This window comes from Capricornis sumatraensis, chromosome 17 (genome assembly GCF_032405125.1).
Source record: "Capricornis sumatraensis isolate serow.1 chromosome 17, serow.2, whole genome shotgun sequence".
In the NCBI taxonomy this organism is placed as follows: domain Eukaryota; kingdom Metazoa; phylum Chordata; class Mammalia; order Artiodactyla; family Bovidae; genus Capricornis; species Capricornis sumatraensis.
Window position 1 is genome coordinate 10388976 of NC_091085.1, and position 19347 is coordinate 10408322.

Here is a 19347-nt window from a genome sequence, read left to right on the forward strand (position 1 = left end):
TGAATCTTGATTTTGCCTATGGAATTCTGATTTCCCTCTGTCTGGATCTGAGCACCCAAATTGGTTTGCGAGAAGCCACCGATTCTCAGTTTTGCTTCTGAACAGTGTGCAGATGGCAGTGTCGTGTGTATTTGAACACCATCATGTGCACATTGGGGGCGTAAGGTGGCCCTCACATGTCAGTTTTTCAAATAAGCAAGTGTGTGGCCTTAAACACTGAAACTCTTTTGAGTAACCATTTACAGAGACTTATTGCACATTGTCCTACCTTTTTTGGAAACTTACAAGAACTAGTTGAGGATACCAAGACATTTTTACCAGTTTTACCAGACCTCCAATGATGTCTTCAAGACTTTGAGGAGGGGCAAGTGTCAATCATCCTTTATAAAATCGGTGATATCCTTCATCCTTTATAAAATCAGTGATATCCTTTACAAATGGATCTCAGAATGTGTAATATGTACCCTTCTCGCAGTAATTCTTATGGCTTCCAATTTTCTAGTAGTTATCTGAAGTTATCTGATGTGAGATAACAAACTGGATTTCCAAGACTGTTTTGTTTACACCAAGATGATCTGAGTGAATAACTTGAGCCTGAGAGCCTAACTAGTGATCAAAGCTGTAAAGTGCCATTTAGCTCTCAGGCTGGGTTGTTTTAAGACCTCTGTAGGTTATTTCTTGGTTCTTAGAGGGTGAGGCTAAAGCCTTATAAGTCATGTCTCAATAACCTTTGGATAATTTAAGATGCCACTACATTTTAAACATGAGTTACCTGACTGGTTTGCTGTCTTTTTTTAATCCTTTGTATCTTAGGTAAGTGGTATAGATAATAATCTCTGCCACTTTCTCTGGCATGATTGGCAACTCATTAGTTGCTAGGTAATTAAAAGAAGGCTTGAAAATCAATTAATGCTTGCTGCTGAAAGAGATAGATCTGTGAATGCCGATGGAAGTTTATTTACATCTCAAGCAGAGTCTGATACGATGAGGGTTGGCTGGTCCTTCTCCATCCAAGGTAGGGCCAGGTCTGGGGATGTCCATCAGTGTCCTGCTGGTCAGAGCCTAGCTATATGGTGTACCACAAAGGTGGCTGAGAAACAGAGAGGGCCACAAGGCTGCCGGTGGGGACTGATTGGGTCTGCCACAGATGTAAAAAACTGAGGTAATTGGCATGGAGAGGTTGGACTAGATAATTTCTAAGATTTCTTTCATCTGAAAGAGCTTAAAGGTCTTGGTACAAAACAGTACAACTTGACTCTATTTGAAGGAAAATAAACAGGGTGGATTAATTGTAATTCCTTTGACTAGAACTTTTTAAAATTGTGAGATGACTGTGCCATGAGGTGTGAGTTTATCCCATTATTATGATTTAATATGTGGATATGCATCCATTATGGTGAACTCAACTTGGCTCAAGTGTAAGATTGCATCTTCAATCAAAAAGAAAAAAAAAAAACCTTCAGGTTACCAAGTATTGCTGTAGGTATTGATAGTATTAAATGGTGCTGATTAGAGTTTCTAGAAATTCCAACAGTCCAGGCCCTGTAGATTACAGAGGCTTATCCGCAGCGCTCTGGCAGCCTCGCTGCAGCAGCTGTGTGAACTTTCTGCACTGCATCAGCTCTCTGGCTGACTCTGTCCCCTCGGCTTCTCACCTGTCCTCTGTTTGCTCGCCATCTCTTTGCTCTCGATGTTTCTTTGCACTACTTTTCAAAAACAAGCCTTCTCAGCTCTCTGGACCTCATGGCCTCTCCTCTCTCCTGGGGCTTTGTTTAATTGCATCATCTTGGTGCTTACAACCAAACCTTTCTGCTGTCCTCCACAGTTCTCAGATGTCAGAACTGCTCAGCTCTCCTTGGTCAGAATCAAAGGAAAAACACAATGAGAAGCAACAGGAGAAAAAAAAAAAAAATCCTTTCTTGGATTCCCTGTAAGGGAATACCATGTCACCTAATAAAATAAACTCAGAACCTTCAAGATGTCTTGGTGGTTAGTCTGGAGCACGAATCCCTAGGCTTTTTCTGCTTACTGCCATTTAGGGTCACCAGTGCTGACTGAATCCTTCCATAGTCTCAGACCCAGACAGGAACTTTCCAAAGACTTTAAGTATGGGTCAGAACAAACAGATTTAACACAGAGGACAAGAACCAGTAGCCTGAGTTGGGTGTCCTCTAGCCTAAAAGGGTTTTCCCAGCTCTGAGGACACTCATCTGGGTTTTCAGTTCCTTGCTCTCCACTGCCCTCCACATGGAGAGCCCCTTCTTGACAGCCTGCCCCGCCCCCCCTACCCCATGCCCCCCGGGATCTCCTTTCAGCATGTCTTGATGCTTTCATGCTCACAGCAGGGAGGGATTTCTACTCTGCAATTGTCCTGGTGTTTTCCTCTGAGTTCTAATGTCCAGTACTGAAAAACTCCCTTTTTCTTCAGATGACTTGTCAAAGAGACTGACTTCAGCCTCTCTCCCTGGTGGGACTGACACTCTCTGTCCCAGTGTAAATTCAACAGGTGAGAACTGCATCAACAGCTTTTATCTTGCAACTAGATCTTCAGACAGTGTAACTGCAGCCTTCATACCTGAATCACATGAGTGCCATAGCAAGATTATTCTTTTGTCCTTCCTCAAGTATTAGTATTGTATTCATTGACTAATTCATTTTCTTAATCAAACAACAGCATTCACTGAATAAGCAACATTCCATGAACAGTATTTCTTGGGTACCTATTCCAAGAATAGGTCTTGGTGCTGGACAGGCAGCAGTGAGTATAATGGGTGGGTTCTCAGTACCAGCCAAGTGTAGAGTCCTAATTTCTTCATATCCCATCTCCTTTTTTCCTCCAAGTGAAGGCATATGCCCCACCCCTTCTTGCTGATCACCTTTGCCCAGGTTCTGATCTCCCCTACCACTGTGCTAAATTCTGCCACTCCAAAAGCAGCTGTGTTCTTTACTTTCTATCCAGTGGGCTTGCTTAGTTTAACCTGTCTCATTCTCTAAAGCTGCCCACTTCCTCTTTCTTGAGTGTGTCTTCTTTACCACCTCCTGTCTCATTTACATCCTCCGGGTCTCCCTCTTGTCAATTCTGTTTTTCCTCTTGTGTCCCCTACTCAGTGTGATAGAGGCATTCCCAAAGCTTTCTTCCTCTCCCTTGCCTCTTTTTTTTACATTTTCTACTTAAACATTCCCAGAACTACAATTTTTTTTTTTTTAGCATCTCTAACGTTAACCTCCTTTATTAACTGTAGCTCAGATGGTAAAGAATCTGCCTGCAATGCAGGAGACCCCAGTTCAAGCCAGTCCCTGGGTTGGGAAGATCTCTGGGAGAAGGGAATGACAACCCACTCCAGTATTCTTGCCTAGAGAATTCCATGGACAGACCATGGGTTCCCAAAGAGACACGACTGAGCAACACACACACACACCTCATTTTTTAAAAATCTCTTTTGTATCTCTCTCTGCCTGGATATATTTTAGACTTTTCAAAATCTACCACTTCACAAACCAAGGTCATTTTCCTTTGACTCTTTCTTTCTCACTCCCCCCACCCTTGTCTTCATTAATCAGCTCCTTTTAAACACTTTCTATATTTTTTGATGGATCCTTTCTCTGGTTGTGTTTATGCATTTGGTATGTGTGTGGGGTATGTGTTTTGCTGTTTGTTGGAGTGGCTGTGGTTTTCATTGTTGAGAATTATAAGGGTGAAGAACAAGATCAGGTCTCATATAGTTGACTAATTAATTGACTAGGTAAAAAGTAGATTACACAGTGGGGCATGGGAGACAGCACAGGCTGTGCTCATGTGTTTGACTTTGGGCTGACTCTGAGGAGCCTGACTCTGAGGGGTGCCCAGTCATTAAACACAGTATCTGCCATCTGGGAAGATGTGGGAGATGGGAAGGCCTGATGCCAACTGTGCTCTATGGGTGAGGGGGCTAACCTCTATCTTGTTTCTGATTCATTATATCTTAGGGGTTTCTTCCCCTTTATCAGCCCCTATGGCAACCCACTCCGGTACTCTTGCCTGCAAAATCCCATGGACAGAGGAGTATAGTAGGCTACAGTCCACGGGGTCGCAAAGAGTCAGACACGACTGAGCAACTTCACTATCAGCCTTTAGTAAATTCTTTCCAAATATGTTGGTTTTGTCTCAGCTGTACTGTGGAGGTAAAAGTGGAGAACATAAAACACTGCTGGGGGTGCAATGATTTAAGGGAAGGGTTATTAGTTAGCTTTAGTCAGAGTGTCCAGGGCTTGCAGCCCCTCTCCTGAAGCCTGGGTGGTGATGATGGCAAGGGATGCTGAGGTAGGTGGTTCTTAGGAACAGTGTGAGGTCTTCTTTCAAGAGGCTGCCCTAGTGCCAGTCTGGGATTAAGATACTCTATAAAGGAAGATGTTTCTTCTCACCTTTGATTTCTCCCCAAATCTGACCACACTAGCTGCCAAGGGCTGCAGTGTTTCTTACTTTGGTCCTTTCACTTATACCCATTGTCACCACCCTAGTTCTGTCCACATCATTCCCTGTCTTCCCTTGCCCGTCCTTTTCACTGGAGAGATTTTACGTGTATCTCAAACGCCACTTCCTTCCTCTAAACATTTCCTTGTTCTGACCAGCTCTTTTCTTGATGTTCCTTATGGTACTGCAGTTGTTTACCTGTGTTAGTAAGATGATGGATCGCGATTACCTTGTGCAGTTGCAATTTAATGGCATTTGAGTCCTTGTAATTCCTAGTGTCCTCAATCACATATACTAGAAGATCAATACTTCTGTTAAATTGTGTTGAAGACCATAATAAAAAGAATTACTAGCCAGGGTTACAGCTAGTCAAGGTTTTTACTTTCTTGATATTTTATTTGCGTGTCTGTTAACTTTATTGTAAAGTTAATTTTCTGCATGTATTATCGACCCTTTGGAATTTTATGGTCTGAATTGCCTTGTTTATCCCTCACCTTAATACAGACTTACTCTTACTGCTTATCTTACATAGAAGTTTATGTACGTACGTCCTGTGTGCCAGCTTTGATGGTCATAGAATTTATTACTGTGTATAACTATCTTATTCCTGCTCTTGTGACTGGACCTGACCTATCTGTGCACATGCACTGAAAGTGTATGAGATTTCCCCAGTGGTCATTTGCGCCCATCTCAGGATGTGTCTGGATTACCTGCAAGCTGTCTTCTACTCTGATTATCTCTCTTCTGCTGGCCTTACGTTACAGTTCCTGCATGTACTGTGTGTGCCTCGGCTTTGCTTTGATAGCTTGATTTATTATTTTATTGTTTATTTATGCCTGTGCTGGGTCTTGATTGCTGCACACCGGCTTCCTCTAGTTGTGGTGAGCAAGGACTCCTCTCTGGCTGTGGTGGGCTTCTCATTGTGGTGGCTTCCCTAGTTGTGGAGCATGGGCTCCAGGCATGTGGGCGTCAGCAGTTGCAGTACGAGGGTTTAGTTGCTCCATGACATGTGGAATCTTCCCAGAACAGGGATCAAAACCATGTACGCTGATTGGCAGGCAAACTCTTAGCCCCTGGACTGCCAGGGAAGTTCTCGAGGATCTGTTTTAGGTGCTGGAGATAGGCTCTAGATTTCTCTGCAACTTCATTTTGGTACCCTTCCTCTCCTTGTTCCCATCAAGCTGCTGCACAAGATCAGTAAGCTGGCTTCACTTCCTTTCCTCTTTTCCTTCTTGAGAAAGATGATTATATAATTTGTTTGGGATGCGGAATGAAGCAGGGCAAAGACTAATAGAGTTTCGCCAAGAAAATGCACTTGTCATAGCAAACACCCTCTTGCAACAACACAAGAGAAGACTCTACACATGGACATCACCAGATGGTCAACACCGAAAGCAGATTGATTATATTCTTTGCAGCCAAAGATGGAGAAGCTCCATACAGTCAAAAAAACAAGACTGGGAGCTGACTGTGGCTCAGATCATGAACTCCTTATTACCAAATTCAGACTCAAATTGAAGAAAGTAGGGAAAACCGCTAGACCATTCAGGTATGACCTAAATCAAATCCCTTATGATTATACAGTGGAAGTGACAAATAGATATAAGGGCCTAGATCTGATAGATAGAGTGCCTGATGAACTATGGAATGAGGTTCGTGACATTGTACAGGAGACAGAGATCAAGACCATCCCCATGGAAAAGAAATGCAAAAAAGCACAATGGCTGTCTGGGGAGGCCTTACAAATAGATGTGAAAAGGAGAGAAGCGAAAAGTCAAGGAGAAAAGGAAAGTTATAAGCATCTGAATGCAGGGTTCCAAAGAATAGCAAGAAGAGATAAGAAAGCCTTCCTCAGCGATCAATGCAAAGAAATAGAGGAAAACAACAGAAGGGGAAGGACTAGAGATCTCTTCAAGAAAATTAGAGATACCAAGGGAACGTTTCATGCAAATATGGGCTCGATAAAGGACAGAAATGGTCTGGACCTAACAGAAGCGAAGGTATTAAGAAGAGGTGGCAAGAATACACAGAAAAACTGTACAAAAAAGATCTTCGTGACCCAGATAATCATGATGGTGTGACCACTAATCTAGAGCCAGACATCTTGGAATGTGAAGTCAAGTGGGCCTTAGAAAGCATCACTATGAACAAAGCTAGTGGAGGTGATGGAATTCCAGTTGAGCTGTTTCAAATCCTGAAAGATGATGCTGTGAAAGTGCTGCACTCAATATGCAGCAATGAATTTGGAAAATTGAGCAGTGGCCACAGGACTGGAAAAGGTCAGTTTTCATTCCAATCCAAAAGAAAGGCAATGCCAAAGAATGGTCAAATTACCGTACAATTGCACTCATCTCACATGCTAGCAAAGTAATGCTCAAAATTCTCCAAGCCAGGCTTCAACAATACATGAACTGTGAACTCCCTGATGTTCAAGCTGGTTTTAGAAAAGGCAGAGGAACCAGAGATCAAATTGCCACCATCCACTGGATCATGGAAAAAGCAAGAGAGTTCCAGAAAAACATCTATTTCTGCTTTATTGACTATGCCAAAGCCTTTGAGTGTGTGGATCACAAGAAACTGTGGAAAATTCTGAAAGAGATGGGAATACCAGACCACCTGACCTGCCTCTTGAGAAATCTGTATGCAGGTCAGGAAGCAACAGTTAGAACTGGACACAGAACAACAGACTGATGCTAAATAGGAAAAGGAGTACGTCAAGGCTGTATATTGTCACCCTGCTTATTTAACTTATATGCAGGGTACATAATGAGAAACGCTGGACTGGAAGAAACACAAGCTGGAATCAAGATTGCCAGGAGAAATATCAATAACCTCAGATATGCAGATGACACCACCCTTATAGCAGAAAGTGAAGAGGAGCTAAAAAGCCTCTTGATGAAAGTGAAAGAGGAGAGTGAACAAGTTGGCTCAAAGCTCAACATTCAGAAAAGGAAGATCGTGCCATCTGGTCCCATCACTTCATGGGAAATAGATGGGGAAACAGTAGAAACAGTGTCAGACTTTATTTTTTTGGGCTCCAAAATCACTGCAGATGGTGACTGCAGCCATGGAATTAAAAGACGCTTACTCCTTGGAAGAAAACTTATGACCAACCTAGATAGTATATTCAAAAGCAGACATTACTTTGCCGACTAAGGTCCGTCTAGTTAAGGCTATGGTTTTTCCTGTGGGCATGTATGGATGTGAGAGTTGGACTGTGAAGAAGGCTGAGCGCTGAAGAATTGATGCTTTTGAACTGCGGTGTTGGAGAAGACCCTTGAGAGTCCCTTGGACTGCAAGGAGATCCAACCAGTCCATTCTGAAGGAGATCAACCCTGGGATTTCTTTGGAAGGAATGATGCTAAAGCTGAAGCTCCAGTACTTTGGCCACCTCATGTGAAGAGCTGACTCATTGGAAAAGACTCTGATTCTGGGAGGGATTGAGGACAGGAGGAGAAGGGGATGACTGAGGATGAGATGGCTGGATGGCATCATGGACTCGATGGAGGTGAGTCTGAGTGAACTCCGGGAGTTGGTGATGGACAGGGAGGCCTGGCGTGCTGTGATTCATGGGGTCGCAAAGAGTCGGACACGACTGAGCGACTGAACTGAAGTCATAGGAGGGATATATCCTGGAATCTGTTGGATGCATGTCTACCTACACTCAACATATAACTTGCCAGCAGTTTGTCTTGTTCTTGATTCTAGAACTAGAGAAAGATGACTAATGTTACACTGTCAAAAGTTCTTAGCTTTGAAGACTATAATTAGGCTTGGTGCAGTGGTGAAAGATACAGCTAGACTGTGCGGTCAGTGCGCCTGGATTAAACCTCAGTGTCACTTACTGTCCATGTGACCTTGGGCACTGCACCTCTTGTTCTCATCTGGGAAATACGGATAATAACGGCTTCAGCTTGATAGAGTTTTTTGTGTGTAAGGAATTAGTATGTATATGCTTAAAATAATGCTTTATTCACATTAGGTGCTGGATATGTGTTATTTATGATTATATGCTAGTAAAGAAGACTTATAGAAATGAAAAAGACAACTATTTTGCTGGATATAGTGGATGCTGAAGGCTAATTAAAAATCACATTTCAAATAAAATTCTCTCACATGAAAAGATGTAAAAAGTAGCAGAAAAGATTTCAAATTTTCAATTTTCAGTCAGATGTATGTGTCTTATACTGAAGGGAGAAATCTGTTTTGCTTACATTGGAAGCTTGCAACATCCCCTTATGGGTTTATAGAATCCCACCTGTCCTAAAGGAAGGTTCAGATGACCTTTCAATAGCTATTCTTCTCCCTCATCCTTTCCACAAAAACGCCGCTGTGAAAGTTTCAGAAAGACTAGGCAATGTGATGACAGCTGTGGCAAAGACTGGTGTGAAGGGTCCTCAGGGGTTCACCCCAGGTGTACCAAGTACCACCCTTAACTCAGGGTCATCGCCTGACCCCGCTCAGCTGTGCAGAGCATGATTCTGATCTACAGAGTAATGATGTCTTTTTTGTATCGAATTGTAATTAACACACAATATGATATTATTTTGAGGTGTTCAGCATAACAATTCAATATTTTTATACATTACAAAATGATCACCACAATAAATCCAGTTACGATCCTCCATCATACAAAGTTGTTACAATATTATCAACTGTATTTCCTGTGTGTACATTACATCCCTGAGACTTATTTATTTTATAACAGGAAGCTTTTACCTGTTAGTCCCCTTTACCTATTTCACAAATCCCCCCACCTCATTCCCCTTTGGCAACTACCAGTTTGTTCCCTGTACTTACAGGTCTGTTCCTGTTTTACTTTGGTTTTTGGATTATACATACAAGTGAAATCACATGGTATTTGTCTTTCTCTTTCTAACATATTTAATTTAGCATAATACCCTCTGGGTCCATCCATGTTGCCACAAATGGCAAGATTTCATTCCTTTTATGGCAGAGCAATATTCCAGTATATGTATATACACAGTGTATATATATGTATGCATATATGCTACATATTTTGTATCCATCTGTTGTTGGACACCTGCTGTGTTTCCGTATCTCAGCTATTGTAAATAGTTTTGCAGTGAACAAAGAAGAACGTGTTTCTTTCTGAATTAATGTTTTCATTTTCTTTGGATGAATAACCAGAAGTGGAACTAGTAGATCACATCGCCATTGTTCAGTCGTTTAGTTGTGTCTGATTCTTTGCAACCCCATGGACTACAACATGCCAGGCTGCCCTGTCTTTCACTGACTCCTGGGGTTGCTCAAACTCATGCCAGTTGAGTCAGTGCTGCCATCCAACAGTCTTATTCTCTGTTGCCCCCTTCTCCTCCTGCCCTCAATCATTCCCAGCATTAGGGTCTTTTCAAATGAGTCAACTCTTCAAATTGGATGACCAAAGTATTAGAGCTTCAGCATTAGTCCTTCCAATGAATATTCAGCACTGATTTCCTTTAGGATTGACTGGTTTGATTGCCTTGCTGTCCAAGGGACTCTCAAGAGTCTTCTCCAACACTACAGTTTGAAAGCAGCAGTCCTTCGGCACTCAGTATTCTTTATGGTCCAAGTCTTACATCCATACATGACTACTGGAAAAGCCATAGATCTGGTTATATGGACCTTTGTCAGCAAAGTACTGTCTCTGATTTTTTTTTTAATTAAAGAATTTTTTAAATTTTGCTATAATGTACATATATTGTAAGTATTTTTACTTTAGAGAAAAATCTTCAATAGAACTATTTGTGATCTACCGTACAATAAAATCAATTTTGGCTGACATGTATATGTTTCAAAATATCATCTAAAATTACCTAATTCCAATGACCTTTATTTATTTTTATTTTTACTTTATTTTGCTTTACAATATTGTATTGGTTTTGCCATACATTGACATGAATCAGCCACGGGTGTACATGAGTTCCCAATCCTGAACCCCCCTCCCACCTCCCACCCCATATCGTCTCTCTGGATCATCCCCGTGCACCAGCCCCAAACATCTGCTTTTTAATACACTGTCTAGGTTTGTCATGGCTTTTCTTCTAAGGAGTTCAGTTCAGCTCCGTCACTCAGTTGTGTCTGACTCTTTGCGACCCCATGGACCACAGCAGGCCAGGCTTCCCTGTCCATTACCAACTGCTGGAGTTTACTCAAACTCATGTCCATTGAGTCAGTGATGCCATCCAAACATTTCATCCTTTGCGTCCCCTTCTCCCACCTTTAATCTCTCCCAGCATCAGGGTCTTTTCCAATGAGTCTGCTCTTCGCATCAGGTGGCCAAAGTATTGGAGTTTCAGCTTCAGCATCAGTCCTTGCAATGAATATTCAGGACTGATTTCCTTGAGGATTGACTGGTTGGATCTCCTTGAAGTCCAAGAGAATCTCAAGAGTCTTCTCCAACACCACAGTTCAAAAGCATCAATTCTTCGGCACTCAGTTTTCTTTATGGTCCAACTCTCACAGCCATACATGACCACTGGAAAAACCATACTTTTGACAATATGGAGCTTTGTTGGCAAAGTAGAGTCTCTGCTTTTTAATATGCTGTCTAGGTCAGTCATAGCTTTTCTTCCACGGAGAAAGCGTCTTTTAATTTCATGGCTGCAGTCACCATCTGCAGTGATTTTCAGTTCAGTTCAGTTCAGTCACTCAGTCGTGTCTGACTCTTTGCGACCCCATGAATCACAGCACACCAGGCCTCCCTGTCTATCACCAACTCCTGGAGTTCACTCAAACTCACATCCATTGAGTCAATGATGACATCCAGCCATCTCCTCCTCTGTCATCCCTTTCTCCTCCTGCCTCCAATCCCTCCCAGCATCAGAGTCTTTTCCAATGAGTCAACTCTTCGCATGAGGTGGCCAAAGTACTGGAGTTTCAGCTTCAGCATCATTCCCTCCAAAGAAATCCCAGGGCTGATCTCCTTCAGAATGGACTGGTTGGATCTCTTTGCAGTCCAAGAGACTCTCAAGAGTCTTCTCCAACACCACAGTTCAAAAGCATCAGTTCTTCAGTGCTCAGCTTTCTTTATAGTCCAACTCTCACATCCATACATGACCACTGGAAAAGCCGTAGATCTGATTATATGGACCTTTGTCAGCAAAGTAATGTCTCTGCTTTTTAATACACTGTCTAGGTTTGTCATGGCTTTTCTTCTAAGAAGTTCAGTTCAGCTCAGTCACTCAGTTTTGTCTGATTCTTTGTGACCCCATGGACCACAGCAGGCCAGGCTTCCCTGTCTGTTACCAACTGCTGGAGTTTACTCAAACTCATGTCCATTGAGTCAGTGATGCCATCGAAACATTTCATCCTTTGTGTCCCCTTCTCCCACCTTCAATCTTTCCCAGAATCAAGGTCTTTTCCAATGAGTCTGCTCTTTGCATCGTATTTGCCAAAGTATTGGAGTTTCAGCTTCAGCATCAGTCCTTGCAATGAATATTCAGGAATGATTTCCTTGAGGATTGACTGGTTGGATCTCCTTGAAGTCCAACAGCACAGTTCAAAAGCATCAATTCTTTGGCGCTCAGCTTTCTTCACAGTACAACTCTCACATCCATACATGACCACTGGAAAAACCATAACCTTGAATAGACGGACCTTAGTTGGCAAAGTAATGTCTCTGCTTTTGAATATACTATCTAGGTTGGTCATAACTTTTCTTCCAAGGAGTAAGAGTCTTTTAATTTCATGGCTGCAATCACCATCTTTAGTGATTTTGGAGCCCAGAAAAATAAAGTCTGACACTGTTTCCACTGTTTCCCCATCTATTGGCCATGAAGTGATGGGACCAGATGTCATGATCTTCCTTTTCTGAATGTTGAGCTTGAAGCCAACTTTTTCACTTTCCTCTTTCACTTTCATCAAGAGGCTATTTAGTTCCTCTTCACTTTCTGCCCTAAGGGTGGTGTCATCTGCATATCTGAGGTTATTGATATTTCTCCTGGCAATCTTGATTCCAGCTTCTGCTTCTTCCAGCCCAGCGTTTCTCATGATGTACTCTGCATATAAGTTAAAGAAGCAGGGTGACAATATACAGCTTTGACGTACTCCTTTTCCTATTTAGAATCAGTCTGTTGTTCCATGTCCAGTTCTAACTGTTGCTTCCTGACCTGCATACAGATTTCTCAAGAGGCAGGTCAGGTCGTCTGGTATTCCCATCTCTTTCAGAATTTTCCAGTTTCTTGTGATCCACACAGTCAAAGGCTTTGACAGTGATTTTGGGGCCCCCCAAAATAAAGTCTGCCACTGTTTCCATTGTTTCCCCGTCTATTTGCCATGAAGTGATGGGACCGGATACCATGATCTTACTTTTCGGAATACTGAGTTTTAAACCAACTTTTTCACTCTCCTCTTTTACTTTCTTCAGGAAGATCTTTAGTTCTTCTTCGCTTTCTGCCAGAATTATGGTGTCATTGGTGTATCAGAGGTTACTGATATTTCTCCCAGCAATCTTGATTCCAGCTTGTGCTTCATCCGGCCTGGCATTTCACATGATGTCTTCTGCTATAAGTTCAATAAGCAGGATGACAATATACAGCCTTGACGTACTCCTTTCCTGATTTGGAACCAGTCTGTTTTTCCATATCTAGTACTAACAGTTGCTTCTTGACCTGCATACGGATTTCTCAGGAGGCAGGTCTGGTGGTCTAGTATTCCCATCTCTAAGAATTTTTCTGTTTGTTGTGATCCACACAGTCAAATGCTTTGATGTAGTTAATAAAGCAGAAGTAGATGTTTTTCTAGAACTCTCTCACTTTTTCAGTGATCCAACGGATGTTGGCATTTTGATCTCTGGCTCTTCTGCCTTTTCTAAAACCAGTTTGAACATATGGAAGTTCATAGTTCACGTATTGCTGAAGCCTGGCTTGGAGAATTTTGAGCATTACTTTGCTAGAGTGAGATGAACGCAATAGTGCAGTCGTTTGAACATTTGGCATTGCCTTTCTTTGGGATTGGAATGAAAACTGACCTTTTCCAGTCCTTGTGGCCACTGCTGAGTTTTCAGGATTTGCTGGCATTTTGAGTGCAGCACTTTCACAACATCATCTTTTAGGATTTGAAATCACTTGATAGGAATTCTATCACCTCCACTAATTTTGTTCATAGTGATGCTTCCTAAGACCCACTTGACTTTGCACTTCAGGATGTCTGGCTCTAGGTGAGTGGTCACACCATCATGGTTATCTGGGTCATTAGGATTTTTTTTTTGTATAGTTCTTCTGTGTGTTCTTGCTACCTCTTCTTTATATCTTCTGCTACTGTTAGGTCCATAATATTTCTGTCCTTTATTGAGCCCATCTTTGCATGAAATGTTCCTTGCTATCTCTGACTTTCTTGAAGACATCTCTAGTCTTTCCCATTTTCTTCTTCTTTGTTTGCATTGATCACTTAGGAAGACTCTCTCATCTCTCTAGGTTATTCTTTGGAACTCTGCATTCAGATGGATATATCTTTCCTTTTCTCCTTTGCCTTTAGTTTCTCTTCTTTTCTCAGCTATTTGTAAGGCCTCCTCATTTTGCCTTTTTCTGTTTCTTTCTCTTGGGGATGGTTTTGATATCTGCCTCCTGTACAGTGTTATGAACCTCTGTCCATCATTTTGCAGGAACGCTGTCTGTCAGATCTAATCCTTTGAATCTATTTGTCATTTCCACTATGTAACTGTAAGGCATTTGATTTACCCCATACCTGAATGGTGTAGTGGCTTTCCCTACTTTCTTCAATTAAATATGAATTTTGAAATAAGGAGTTCATGATCTGAGCCACAGTCAGCTCCTGGTCTTGTTTTTGCTGTCTGTATAGAGCTTATCTATCTTTGGCTGCAAAAATTATAATCAATCTGATTTTGATGTTGACCATTTGGTAATGTCAATACCAAAATCAGAAGAGGAACTAAAGAGCCTCTTGATGAAAGTCACAAAGGAGAGTGAAAAACCTGGCTTAAAACTCAACGGTCATAAAATGAAGATCATGGCATCCAGTCCCATCATTTCATGGCAAAGAAAAAGGGAAACAATGGAAACAGGGACAGACTTTATTTTTTGGGGCTCCAAAATTACTATGGATGGTGACTGCAGCCATGAAATTAAAAGAGGCTTGCTCCTGGAAGAAAAGCTATGGCCAACCTAGACAGCATATTAAAAGCAGAGACATTACTTTACAAACATAGGTCCATCTAGTGAAAGCTATGGTTTTTTGGTAGTCATATATGAATGTGAGAGTTGGACCATAAGGAAAACTGAGCGCCAAAGAATTCATGCTTTTGAACTGTGGTGCTGGAGAATCCTCTTCAGAGTCCCTTGGACTGCAAGGAGATCAAACCAGTCAATCCTAAAGGAAATAAGTCCTGGATATTCATTGGAAGGACTGATGCTGAAGCTGAAGCTTCAGTACTTGGCCACCTGATGTGAAGAACTGCCTTGTTGGAAAAGACCCTGATTCTGGGAAAGATTGAAGGCGGGAGGAGAAAGGGCTGACAGAGGATGAGATGGTTGGATGGCATCACTGACTTGATGGACATGATTGTGAACGGACCCCGGGGGTTGGTGATAGACAGGTAAGCCTGGCATGCTGTAGTCCATGGGGTCTCAAAGAGTCGGATATGACTGAGCAACTGAACTGAACTGATTCGGTGATGTCCATTTGTAGAGTTGTCTCTTTTGTTTTTGGAAGAGAGTATTTGCTATGCCCAGTGTGTTCTTTTGGGAGAACTCTGTTAGCCTTTGCCCTGCTTCATTTTGTACTCCAACACCAAACTTGGATCAGTTATGATAGGATATTGCATCAAATGGACAAAAATGTCTTAACCTTGATTGTTTAATCTTGCTGCCTTTACCTTTTGACTCTGTGCCCTCTGGGCATACTAGTCCTACCCTGTGTATGCAATGGGACACTGTCTTTCTTTGAAATTCTGTTTTGAATTTCCTTTTATTATAAAAAGCCCATGCATGATGTTAGCTTCATATCAGGGTTTACCATTTTCCCATAAAAAGACAGATTTCAGATTGCCCCACTGATGATGTGTGTGGATCTTCTCTAATAGAGAAGATGGAAGAGGTTTACTGCTGCTCATCATTTTCACGGGTCCTTGATTTGATCAGCAGAAGAGTGACCTAGTGGCTAAAGGCTTGTCCTATAGAGGCAGACAAAACAGGGTTTATATTTCAGCTCTGTAACTGGTCCTGAGCAAGTTCCCAAACCTTTGTAAGCCTCAATTTTCTCATCCATAAAATGGGGATGATAATAGGAGTGACCTCACAGGGCTATTGAGGAGATTGAATGAGATGATATGTACCCAGGGTAGAGAGTGTTGTCTGCCACATAGTAAACTCCCAGGAAAGTTTATTATGTGTATCTTCACTTCAGCACTCACAAACTGAAAAGCTAAGTGAGAGTGAAAGAAAGGTCAGTGTCCTGTTTTAAAAACCTCTGTGGCTAGTAATGTTAAATGGATAGAAATATGAACCTGTACAGTAAATGGCACTCTAGGAAGGCTCACTGTCTTAAACACTATGTAGACCTTTAGTCCCAGATTTAGTCTGCTTTTTAGCATGTACAGCCACTACAGCCTTCTAAGCCTTGAGGATGCCTTGACCTTCTTGGTTGAAAATAAAGATTAGGGGGTTTCATGTTTGGGAACACATGTAAGAATTAAAGATTTTAAAATTTAATAAAAAAAATAAATAAATTAAAAAAAAAAAAAAAGATTAGAGTAGCCTGATCTCTGACATTCTTCCACAGTTCATCTCTGGTCATATTCACCAGACCTAGGGCACATATGACCCTGGACATGTTTCTGGCCTTCCAAGTGAAACCATTCACCTCAGATTGGAACTTGACCATATGTGCCAGGACTCACACCCAGTCAAAACCCAGTTTGAGACTCAAACCCATGAGACCAGGACTTGCCCAGCCAAAACCCACAGTCTTTTAACTGAGGCCACAAACCTGGTTTTACCACCTGATGAAGTTCTACTTCTTAATGTCTCACGGAAAAGAGAATTCAGTGAGAGACAAAGTGATAGGTAAGAAGTGAATTTATTTAGAGAGAAACACTCTACAGAGTGTGTACCATCTCAAAAGGCAAGAGCGGCCTTGGGAGAAACACACTGCTGAGGCAAGAATGTGGGCCACTGCAGAAGGCAAGAGTGACCTCAAAATGTAGTGTGGTTAGCTTTTATGGGCTGGCTAATTTCACAGGCTCATGAGTGGGAGGATTATTCCAACTGTGTTGAGGAAGGGGCAGAGATTTCCAGGAATTAGGCCATCACCTACCTTTTGGTCTTTGGGGGTTGGTCTTGGAACTGTCAGGGCACCTCTGGCCATGGCATTTAGCTTGCTGATGTGTTACAATGAATGCATACTGAAGACCAGGGTCTAGCTGAAGTTCACTTGCTTGCCATCTTGGACCCATTTGATTCTAATCAGTTTCTGTTGTGTTCTTGTGCTATGTCATTCTTTCAAAGGTTATGCTGTGCCCCCTTCCCTCCCCACTGCACAAGACCAAGTGTATTTCATAAGAAAGAAGCACCACCGGGCTTTGTCTTGCTGTATTTGACTCTTCAGATGTAAATTATCCTAGCAAAAGAGGAAAACATTGACATCCTAGGATGTGGCTGACTTGTATATCATTTTCTTATTGCTTATCCTGAGAAATTCTCATTTTCATCCAGTAGTAGAAGCTGGGCAAAGGGAAAGAAGAGATATTTTGAATTTTCCTTTAATTAAAATCAAGGGGAGCAATATCATTAGAGTACTCTTTAACAAACATTTATTGATGCACATTGAGTGGTTCATTCATTCAAGTGAATAATGACAGAAAACAGATACAATGAAAGAAAAAACTGACATCAATTAAAATTTATTTGGCTACCTCCTTTAAGAAAGCTGAACATAACAGGTCATTCTGTAGAAGTTCTCTTGCATATCAACATTGGAAACTTAAAGATTAAATTCAGTCATCCCTTGATATTTGGGGAGTATTGGTTCCAGGATCACCCACAGATACAAAAATCCTTGAATGATTAAGTTTCCTCATATAAAGTGATGCTGTAGTGTTATATTAAGGTAATTTTTTTTCCAGTTGTATTTTTATGTATAATATATACATTCACTATATTGAGATATTTCATGTAGCCAGTAAGTTATGCTTACTTTTATCACAGCTTTGTTGTGGCAAAGGGGCTTGCATAACTCAAGGAAGCTATGAACTATGTCATGTAGGGCCACCCAAGACAGATGGGTCATAGTGAAGAGTTCTGACAAAACATGGTCCACTGGAAGAAGGAATGGCAAACCACTTCAGTATTCTTACATGAACATGAACAGTATGAAAAGGCGAAAAGATATGACACTGGAAAGTGAGACCCCCAGATCAGAAGGTGTCCAGTATGGTACTGAGGAAGAGCAGAGGGCAATTACTAACAGCTCCAGAAAGAATGAAGTGGCTGGGCCAAAGTGGAAACAATGCTCAGTTGTGGATATGTCTGATGGTGAAAGTAAAGTCCAGTGTTGTAAAGAACAATATTCCATAGGAACCTAGACTGTTAGGTTCATGAATCAAGGTAAATTATAGGCAGTCATGCAGAAGGTGCCAAGAGTGAACATCAACATTCTAGGATTCAGTGAACTTACATGGATGGGAATGGGTGAATTTAATTCAGATAACCATTATATCTACTACTGTGGGCAAGAATCCTTTAAAAGAAATTGAATAGCCATCACAGTCAACAAAAGAGTTCCAAATGCAGTACTTGGGTGCAATCTCAAAAATGACAGAATAATCTTGGTTCATTTCGAAGGCAAACCACTTAATATCATAGTAATCCAAACACTTTGCTCCAAACACTGATGCTGAAGAAGCTGAAGTTGACTGTTTCTGTGAAGACCTACAAGACCTTCTAGAACTAACACCAAAAAACAGATGTCCTTTTCATCATAGGGGACTGGAATGCAAAGGTAGACAGTCAAGAGATACCTAGAGTAACATGCAAGTTTGGCCTCGGAGTATAACATGAAGCATGGCAAAGGCTAACAGAGTTTTGTCAAGAGAACACAATGGTCATAGCAAATACCCATTTCCAACAACCCAAGAGATGACCCTACACATGGACATCACCAAATGGTCAATACCAAAATCAGATTGATTTTATTCTTTGCAGCCAAAGATGGAAGAAGCTCTTTGCAGTCAGCAAAAATAAGACCTGAAGGTGACTGTGGCTCACATCATCAGCTCCTTATTGCAAAATTCACACTGTAATTGAAGAAAGTAGGGAAAACCATTCAGATGTGACCTAAATCAAATTCCTTATGATTACACAGTGGAGGTAATGAATAGGTTCAAGGGATTAGATCTGGTAGACAGAGTGCCTAAAGACTTATGGATGGAGGTTAGTAACACTGTATAGGAGGCAGAGACCAAAACCAGGCCATAGAAGAAGAAACGCAAGCAGGCAAAGTGGTTGTCCGAGGAGGCTTTACAAATAGCTGAGTAAAGAAGAGAAGCAAAAAGCAAGGGAGAAATGGAGAGATATACCCAACTGAAGGCAGAGTTCCAGAGAATAACAAGAAAGATAAGAGGGAAAACACTTCAAAGAAGTAGAGGAAAACAGTAGAATGGGATAGACTAGAGATCTCTTCAAGAAAGTTGGAAATATCAAGGGAACATTTCATGCAAGACTGGGCACCATAAGGGCAGAAATTTTGTAAGGACCTAACAGAAGCAGGGGAGATTAAGAAGAGGTGTCAAGGATACATTGGACTATACAGAAAAGATCTTAATGGCCAGGATAACCACCATGGTGTGGTCACTCACCTAGAGCCAGACATCCTGGAGTATGAAGTCAAGCAGGCCTTAGGAAGCATTACTAGGAACAAAGCTAGTGGAGGTGATGAAAATT

At 41.6% G+C, this 19347-nt stretch overlaps 1 protein-coding gene across 1 annotated transcript in view; it reads left to right on the forward strand.

Moving 5' to 3' along the window:
* Nucleotides 1–19347, forward strand: part of DCHS2 (dachsous cadherin-related 2) — a 344197-nt gene that overhangs the window by 2292 nt on the left and 322558 nt on the right. The gene's annotated exons all lie outside the window — the stretch shown is intronic.